The 8,795-nt window shown below is 48.6% G+C and overlaps 1 protein-coding gene across 1 annotated transcript in view; it reads right to left on the reverse strand.

The window, feature by feature from the left end:
• Nucleotides 1-8,467, reverse strand: part of LOC119450127 (LIM/homeobox protein Lhx1) — a 95,474-nt gene extending 87,007 nt beyond the window's left edge. Inside the window, exon 1 of the mRNA XM_037713493.2 lies at nt 8,079-8,467. The gene's annotated coding sequence lies outside the window, so the exon portion shown is untranslated. The remainder of the gene's footprint in view (nt 1-8,078) is intronic.
• Nucleotides 8,468-8,795: the final 328 nt, after the last annotated feature.

An 8,795-nucleotide genomic window follows, 5' to 3' on the forward strand; every position in this document is an offset into this window, starting at 1 on the left:
AGAGATGACGCAGGAGAAAGAATGATGAAGTGGTGGAAACAGGTCATCCCTAGTTCATGAAACGCGTTGCTAGCGCGGGCCGTGGCCTGCCGTCGTTTAACACCTGCTGCTTGCGCGACCGAAGCCATTCACATGCCGCCACTCGAGGCTGAAGTTACCGGAGGTGAAATGCTCCCCGTGATGGATGCGCCAGCCAATTACACGGCGCACGGGAGAAAGGTCAAGTCTGCATTAGTATTCTTCTCTACGCTCCACAGCAAGGGCGGGGTAGTCCACTTAGGTCATCTTGTTTTGCTTCTATACAGCTTCGACTTGACGCAACCTACCTTCTCTGATACTCGAGAAACCCGACAAAGAACAAAACTATCATTATCCGACGGTATAATGTCCCTCGTAAATTAGAAAGCTTTTCCTGTTCATTGAACGCTGGCACGCTATATCATAATTAGAGTGTGCAGCAGTTATTTCTCCATCGTCACTTCAGCGTCATTAGTTTATCTGGAAACAGGATGAATTATAAGCATGATGGGCAGAATGACGAGGAACGTTCGCAAATGTATGATGTGCTTTCTATCGCGGCTTTTCTATTAATATTCGCGATCTGCAGTCCAGTATACAAGCGTGCGTCATGCGTAGTGCAATATCAAATTCGATGAACCGTACGCAGAGATGCCAGCTGTATATAAATGTTTAACCACGGCATTATCAAACAACGCTTTTGGCCCTGGTCAATGACTTATAATTGGAAAAAAAATCCTGCCAGCTAACGCTATATACGAAATTTAAGAAGGCGACATAATCGTGAGCAAGAGAAAGACGTCCCCATCACGGATGTACTTATTGGCTTCAATTCATTTTTTTTTTTTCAGATCATGAGTGATACCTCAAAATCTGTGCTCTGTTTCACAAATTCTGTGCAGTGCAGCGCAAGTTTTACTACACGTAAACAAATAGTGTGAGAGAAGCAAAGGAACCCCACAGTACGCCACTAATCCTGCTGCATACAACGCCTGTTGAATAAAATCGTTACCGGTGGATTAGCAGAGAATAACGGGTGATGCCTTCACCCCGACACGTAGTGGGTTACAGTTCTTGGTTGGCAGATGCGGTGTACGGCGTTTGTGCTGTCTGGTTCTCTTCTCTTGAGTCCGCGTCTGGAGGCCTTATACCTTCTTTCACGATGTACGGCTTTCGCCGTGCGACACTGATAGGCGAAGTTCGGTCCTGTGGCTATCACCATGGTCAGATGCGCGTATACGTTAACTAGATGAATTGGTGACTCCTCATTTGTTTGTAATACCATTCTCGTAATCTGCATATTGCTTCCACATAACTCCCTTGTCTCGCTCTAAACTTCACAATGCATATTCGGCGAAAAAAATATACACATAAAGAAATATCAAGAATTAAACAATAACTTCGTGACGCTAGGTGTGTTTAACTAAATCTGGCCATAATGTCCGCATTTCGTCTGCGCTGGTAACATGGAAAGTGACCGCTTTGTAAAGCATTTATGCATAGCACTGTTATCGGCACTCTAGAGAATCTACTCCTGTGTTATTATTGGTTATTATAAACGCCTGCACCTTCTTTGTGATCCTTAATATGAGCTTTCTATTTCGTCGAACACAATCGGTGTGTTTCGGAGCTTGCAAACTTCAAAGACGGAAACCCATCTTCTCGTACACATAACGACAGGGAGCAAGCTTACGTGCTTTTTTTTTTTTTTCCTCAGCGATTGTTCTTCCTCTCTCTTCAGACACTGCGGTGCTTCACAAAGATTCTAACTTGACAGATATTTACGCGTCTCTCATTTTCCAGCGACAACTGAGTCACGTTGCATTAAGGTATCGCTTAAGAAAGGAGCTTTTTGTCTGCGTTGATTTCCCTCGGATGTTGACCTTTCATAGCCATTTTTTTCTTCTGTCAGCACGTAATTGTGTAGCGAAATGACGGGCTTGCAAGTATGTTATTATGTAGGATCACATTAACGTTTAAGTGACCCGTCCGCGTTTCAGTGCATTGCAGCGAAATTAAGACATCGACGGCGTGCTTTATTTACGTTTATGTTTAGTGCGCAAGTTCAAAATATTGTGCTTATTTTCTTCGTGCCAAAATGATTCACTTCTGAAAGTCACCACAAATAATTATTTTGCTCTGGAGCTTCCAAAGCTCGATACGGTCGGCAGTATATCTAATGTGCAGCTATTTGTTGCGGTCGCAAGGACGCTTCTTAACTTGAAATACTGAGTGTTTCTTTCTTTTAGTCCTTTTACCACCTTATCACTGAGTAGGGTAGCAAACCAAACGTACTTCTCGTTTGCCTCCCCACCTTTTCTTCTCAATTTTATTGGAAGACTAAGAGCAGAATAACTCAAGTATGGGCTGGAAATGATCACGCCACTTGAAGTTTCCGTCATGTTTTAATGGCGCCGCATGAGTAGCTATATAACAACAGTGTTTAAAAATTCATATGCTTCTGACAAAAGAGTTCGCCCCGTCCGGAAAAAAAGGCGAAGCGACATATCATTCCTCCCGTTCTTTAGAATGAATGAGCGCAAAATCAAAGGAATACATAAGAGCGCAAACAGTCATTCCAACTGTGTCGGCCGGTCGGCCGACCGGCCGGCCCAAGTGATTGCCCAGTGGTTACGGAATATATTTTCGGCAACTGTGAGGAGCGGAGGACGAAAAGATAATCGTATAATAAAGCAGGCTCGGCGATACCGATACCGCATAATAACTCGCCGATGCCGCAGCCACAAGGAGGTGAGTAAATAGACGTAAAAGAGCATATAGAAAGAAGATGCGTGCGTGGTGCTAACCTATCCGGCCGACTCGGTCGATTCCTTCGAGAGATCTTTTTTTCTTTTTTTTTTCTTTTTTTTTTTTTTCCTTAGCGGGCCTTAGTGCGTGGCATCTTTAACCTGTATAACTGAGGCCTGGGGAATAGAGGGGGGAAGAAAAGAAAGGGCATAATGAGAATCCGTGGGGGGTGGGGGAGGGGAGGGGGGGAGGGGGGGAAGGGTGGATGCGTATTTTCCGCGGTCGCACTCGCGGCGCTGGCCGCCGCAGCCAAACAGCGCGAAATTGCCGCACACCGCGCGAGCGGCGACCAGTATGTAAGCAAGGGGGGTGAATGTCGCCGAACGAATCGCCGGCTCATTTCCTGCGCCTTGGGAAGATGCACTACTGCGATGAAGGCCCAGAGTAGGAGTACCTTCTTCACTCTTCGAGCGCAAGACAAGGAACGAGCCGACACTATACGGGTCGAGAAGTGCCGCTTGCGGCTCTATATAGTTTGCTTGTTCGCTTGCTCTCGCGTTCGAGACGTGCTTGGGTCGTCGGTGGTGTTTGTTCGTGCGTCTTTTTGTCGAGGAATTGTGGTACCGCATGCTGCGACGAGAGGCGTGGCTCCCGTTCGCACGCACGCCCGCTCGCGTCGTCGGGGAACGAGCGAAAACGGCCGCCACCGCCGCCGCCGCGCCGAGAGAGAGCCGAACGAACGCACGCCAGCGGGAGACAGAAATGAGATTGATTCAATTTCCTCCGCGCGGCACAGCGGCGACGCGCTTGCCCCGGCCACGCTATATAACCGGGCTTCGCTCGGGCCTGACAGAAGCAGTGGAGAAACCCCCCTTTGCCTCCACCACGCGCGCGCGCGCCGCGCGAACCCTGCCTTGATTTCGTCCGCCCCATCCTTGTTATTTTCTTCGTTTATTCTTCTTACCGAGCTACGTCCCGCCTCTTCGCTTCCGTGGTTTCCTGGCTGGCCTCTTCCCTTTTCTCCCTCTCCCTGTGTCTCATACTTGCTCGGTTCTTCCCATCTTCCGTGCCGCGATTCCAATCTAGCGCGGCCCATCGCGCGCGCAGCTCTTCACTTGACGCGCGCGGGCGCGCGCGCATCTACCCCAGTCCAGATTGCGCGTCGCCTCTCTAACGGCGAGCGTTGGCGGGCGTCGTTATATAAAAGAAGGGGCCGTGCCGGCGAGGTCGCCGCTTTATGTGACCACGAATTTGCGACAAGTGTAGTTTTTTCTTTCTTTCTTTCTTTCTTTCTTTCTTTCTGTATCCCATTCTTTTCCCGCCGAAGCACCGTTCGTCACTCGCTGAAACATGAGAGTTTTATTAGGTGCGGGTTAGAAACAAAAAAAGTAGGTTGCCGTAAACAAAAAAGATGCATTGTGCATGCGGCCATTCCCGTGGTGATCGTAGGGAAATCAAGAAGCGAGGCGAGACAAGGAAGATTGCGTGGCCATGTCCACGTTCGCGGTTTCCCATTGCGTGCACGCGGCTGAGAAACTGTCGGACACTGCTGCGTTTGTGATTCCGCCACCGGGACACTAGTATTCAGCCGCTAGCATACTAGCAATGGTCCCATTCGTAACATTATTTCGGTTAAAGTGGCGACTACTGAAAGGCAATGCCGTCATCGAAGTCTGGCTTCGATGGCGCCCACGGACATCAGCTTTTTCCGGCACTCTATCCGCAGCTCATCAACTTTGACTAACTAGCCAACGCGAGGGTCCGAGATCATTTTAACTATCATGATTTCCAGACATCCGCGAGTCAATTAAATGATGTGCTAAGCACTGCGTCACATCAGCACGCACAAAAGAATAGTAATGGGATACGATCAGGGAAACAGCAGCATGCAGATGATGAGATGTGTTGTTGCCAAACCATATGAGGCTTTTTTTTCCAGTTAATTAATTTGTGCGACAATGAGTGAGCCGATATGACCTTTTGTTCGATGTTACTTTTCCATAGCACATGGTGATGTCGCCTAAACGCACGCTGCAATAAGCAGTACTACTTATGATGACAGTTGGCTGCGCAGTTTGACACGTTCAGGAGTGACTGTCAGCTACTCGCAAAATCAAGTGCATTAATTGGCACGGTGCAGTTACCACAATGAAAGCAGGTGCTAATTAGAAAAAAAATACGCTCTGTGTATAGCTGACAATGTCGCTCAGTACTCTCGTGTCAATATCGCTTTGCAATGACTCATACCAAACTGAACACCGTGTCGCTTTCATTTGACAAATAACCATTAAAGGTAACAAAGAGCATAAGATGGATGCCAGTAGCCCTAGCGTCTAATTAGCGTGCTGATAAATTTACATATTCCTCGCTTTTTATTATGTCTACTATTCGAGTCTCGAGGGACATAAGCGTGGTTGTTAAATCTAACAAGGCAGTTCGCTTCATCGGTGTTTACTTCGAAAAGGGCAACGCAATTAGAGATAATTTGGGAGCGCCAGCTATCGAAAAAATGTGCCTTGTTTGCGCGCTGGAAATCTTAAGCATGCGTGTCAAATGTCATTGCATTCGTGCGGGATGCAGAATTTGTCCTTGCACAGGTTGCATAATAAAAGGTAATGCGAGTTCACGTGCGCGAACAGTGATGTGCACCTCTCTACGGGTAAATTCGTACATTTTTGCAGACTATATTCGCTACTTCAATGCTTCCGTTTTCATCAAAGATTTAGTGCATGTCAACATATTCCCTACTTTCTTCGATTTCTCTTTAATCGAGGCGAACCGCATCGAGCAGGGTCAGATATGCTCGGATCATCGAAATCTTGGTGGATATCGAAGAAATCTGAAGTTAAAGACCTGGAGCTTCAGTCCGAGAAAGACAGCGCAGCAACCGGACCAATGAAAGACGAAGCAACACAGCGCCTGTGCTGTTTTCGTAGGTTCTTTTGCGCCGATATTTTTCTCGCAATGTTGCTCAGCCAACTAGCGCACCTTCACACTCTTGTGAAGCTTCGGACTAAGCGTGAAACAAACTTTAAGATAAGCATCCCAAACTTATCACGGCGCCTTTCGGTGTCTGTTAATGCTAAAAAATCATTACATCGCGCCTAACCAACTTGCCTAAATTGCCATTCTGAACCACAGCGGCAGTGAAATGGTAGAGCGTTTGCCTAGTATGCGGCAGGTACTGGGTTCGAATCTTGATGATGAAGATTTTGTTAAGCCGCTTCCCTTACTTTGGAAACTGTGAGAAGATGCATTGCGAGAACCATCCCGCAGATCTTCCTCCTTTCCCACGCTTGCGGAACTCGCTGGTCTCGCCAGATCCTCCCCTCCTCCCTTTTTTTTCTTCTTCTTTCTCTCTCTTATATCTTTCCATTCACGACAGAAGGTACCGGGATTGCCGGGCGGGGGACTGATTGCTCCTTTTGAGCGAAGGCGTGTCCGTGGCGACACGGGAAGCGAGCGGTCTATGAGATCTTTCTCTCTTTCACCGCCGCGCGCACGCTCCCGTTGCTCTCACGCCCCGGCGGGGAGGACGACGAGAAGATGAAGAAGAGAGGAAAAACCGGCGAATGGAAAGAGAACGAAGGGCGCCTCTTGCTCGTGCAGACAGCCCTCCTTGCCCGTCATCTGTCTCGGCTCCTCTTTGGTCGTCGTCGTCGTCTTCTCTCTCTATTTACACTCACGCCGGCGATTGAAGCGAGCGCTCGCTCCTTCCGTAACGACAAACACCTGGAGATGATGAAGAAGAAGAAGGGAGGTAGAGTGTATGCCGGACAGGCGTAAACAGAGAGATGCATCGCGCGTGTACATGGGCGCGAAGGATGGCCCGAGCAAACGGACGTTCGCGAAAGGAGATGCACGCGCCCTTTCCTGCTTTTTGTTTGATTATATTTTCTAAACACGGGGGTGTTGAGCAGGGAGAGTTATTGCATGACCATCGCATACGGACAGGATGCAGAAGCGGAGACGCGCAGATGAACGCTCCAAAAACGCTGCTCTGCGCGAAGACGACTGCGTCAGTGTCATCTGCTTCTCTTTACTCCTGCATCTAGTCCGTCGCGCTGTCTTGTTTTGCTTTTCCTATCTCTCTCTCTCACTCTCTAAGTCGGCAAAACGTCTGTCGTACCACGCGAACGTCGGTGCGGCAGTGTTTTCATGAGCCTTGCTCACGGTGAGAGCCCTGCTCACGGTGAGAGTGCGCGTTACTTGACGCCCATTTGCTCGTATGTCCCCAACGCAGAAAGCTCAAAAGCAATAGCATTATGAAATGCAGAATATGCGCACCTATCTTTTTCCTTCTTTTTCCTTTATTTATTTGTCTATCGACTGCTACAAGATATCTTACACAGTAGAAATTACTAACCGGTCGCCCATGCGTCGTCACTAAAGTTTTTGAGGTTCAACGCATTCATGGGTTGAGAATTTTGTAATGGGGAGTAAAAATAAGTAAACGAAAGAGTGAAACATTTGGCGAAACACCGAATGTCAACCGAATTCAATGCTCAAGTGCACGAGCTGCGACAAAATGAGTTGCGGGCTACCCATGCTATAATGAAACTGCAGCGGCGTTGACCAATTAATTTTCCGTCGTGTCACTTGCACGTGCGGAGGAAGGCGCAGTCCTGTAATGAGCGGTACGCGGGAACGCATGAAGTGAGTCAGTATAAACGAGCGCGACTGCAGAGTCCCACTCACCAAAGAAAGAAAGAAAGAAGAAAGAAAGAAAGAAAGAAGAAAGAAAGAAAGAAAGAAAGAAAGAAGAAACGCGTCGCAATTACAAACTCTGTGCACAGGAGCCGCACACATGCAGCGTGCGTCCACGTCAGGATGACCTGCCGGCAGACACGCGCTAAACGAAACAGGCAACACGCACAACGCGCTTCATATAATGACCGGTCACCACCTGAGTAGATGAAAGAAACGTTGTAAGAGTATTACAAGTGCCAGAACTATTGCCCCACTTCCGAGCAGGGGCAATCTAAGCGAAACCTCCATACAAGCTTCAAAGGAATAGCGAATAAATTTTATTGAGCTATAGTGAAGACGACGTAGTACTTCCGCAAATAACAGAGACTAAGTTTTCATCCTCCGCAACGTGCAAAGTGCATGCGCGGTGTGACTGCACTGAACGAAAGTGATTTCATGCCGAAGACGCAGTTGCACTCCGTACGTAACCTGAACTTATGTAGCGCGGACGAATCCAAGCACGTTTTGCAAGTCCACGAAACAAGTATAGTTATTAAGAAAACAAAACATAGAAAAAGATAAACAATAAGGAACAGAGGAGACAACAGTGGCAAAGCACTTACCGATCCCAGGTGGTTCCGATCGGTCGGGAGCGTTTCGCGATCGCCAACTCTCTCTGAGACGACGCAGGTTTCGACGACCGTCCTCACAGTCAAGTCTCCCGGCGTCCGCACCAAAAAAATTCCAGTGGAGGGAGACAGGGGTTCCGATATGCGACACTCATACACTCAAAGCCATCGCTGCCGCTTGTCGGTAATCTTACGTCGAAGCACTAGAGCCGCTAGAGACGCGTCAACACACGCGATCTCGGCGTTAACGCCGGCGCAGTCAAGCCCGTCGGCGCTGTCAAGAGGGCTTGCTTCAAAGGCACCGACCGCTCCACATCGGCGTACCAGGCAAGTGCCAGCCAACTTCGGCAATGACCGCTCCGCGCGGCGCGTACGATCGTTCCGAGGGAAAGCCGCGCCGGCTGAGCGCCACTCCTCCTAGCGGCCCGATGATGTCATGCGCGTGACGTTACTCCCGCCGCTTCTGCAGTCCTAGGGACATCTGGTGGCGCTACGCGCAACTGCGCGCGAGCAGGTCCTTGGCAATCTCGGCAGCATTTCGAATAGGGTGCATGGCGTTAATGCGTCCGAGGGTGAAATTCGTGACGAATTGGAAGTTTGGAACCAAATAAGTTTGGGAAGTGGCGAAACTGGAGCATTGGGCTCGCGCACGCATTATTTGTATACGAAGAATTATATGGCATTATTTGTACATATGTAATGAAATATGCG

The sequence above is a fragment of the Dermacentor silvarum genome, chromosome 4 (genome assembly GCF_013339745.2).
Source record: "Dermacentor silvarum isolate Dsil-2018 chromosome 4, BIME_Dsil_1.4, whole genome shotgun sequence".
In the NCBI taxonomy this organism is placed as follows: domain Eukaryota; kingdom Metazoa; phylum Arthropoda; class Arachnida; order Ixodida; family Ixodidae; genus Dermacentor; species Dermacentor silvarum.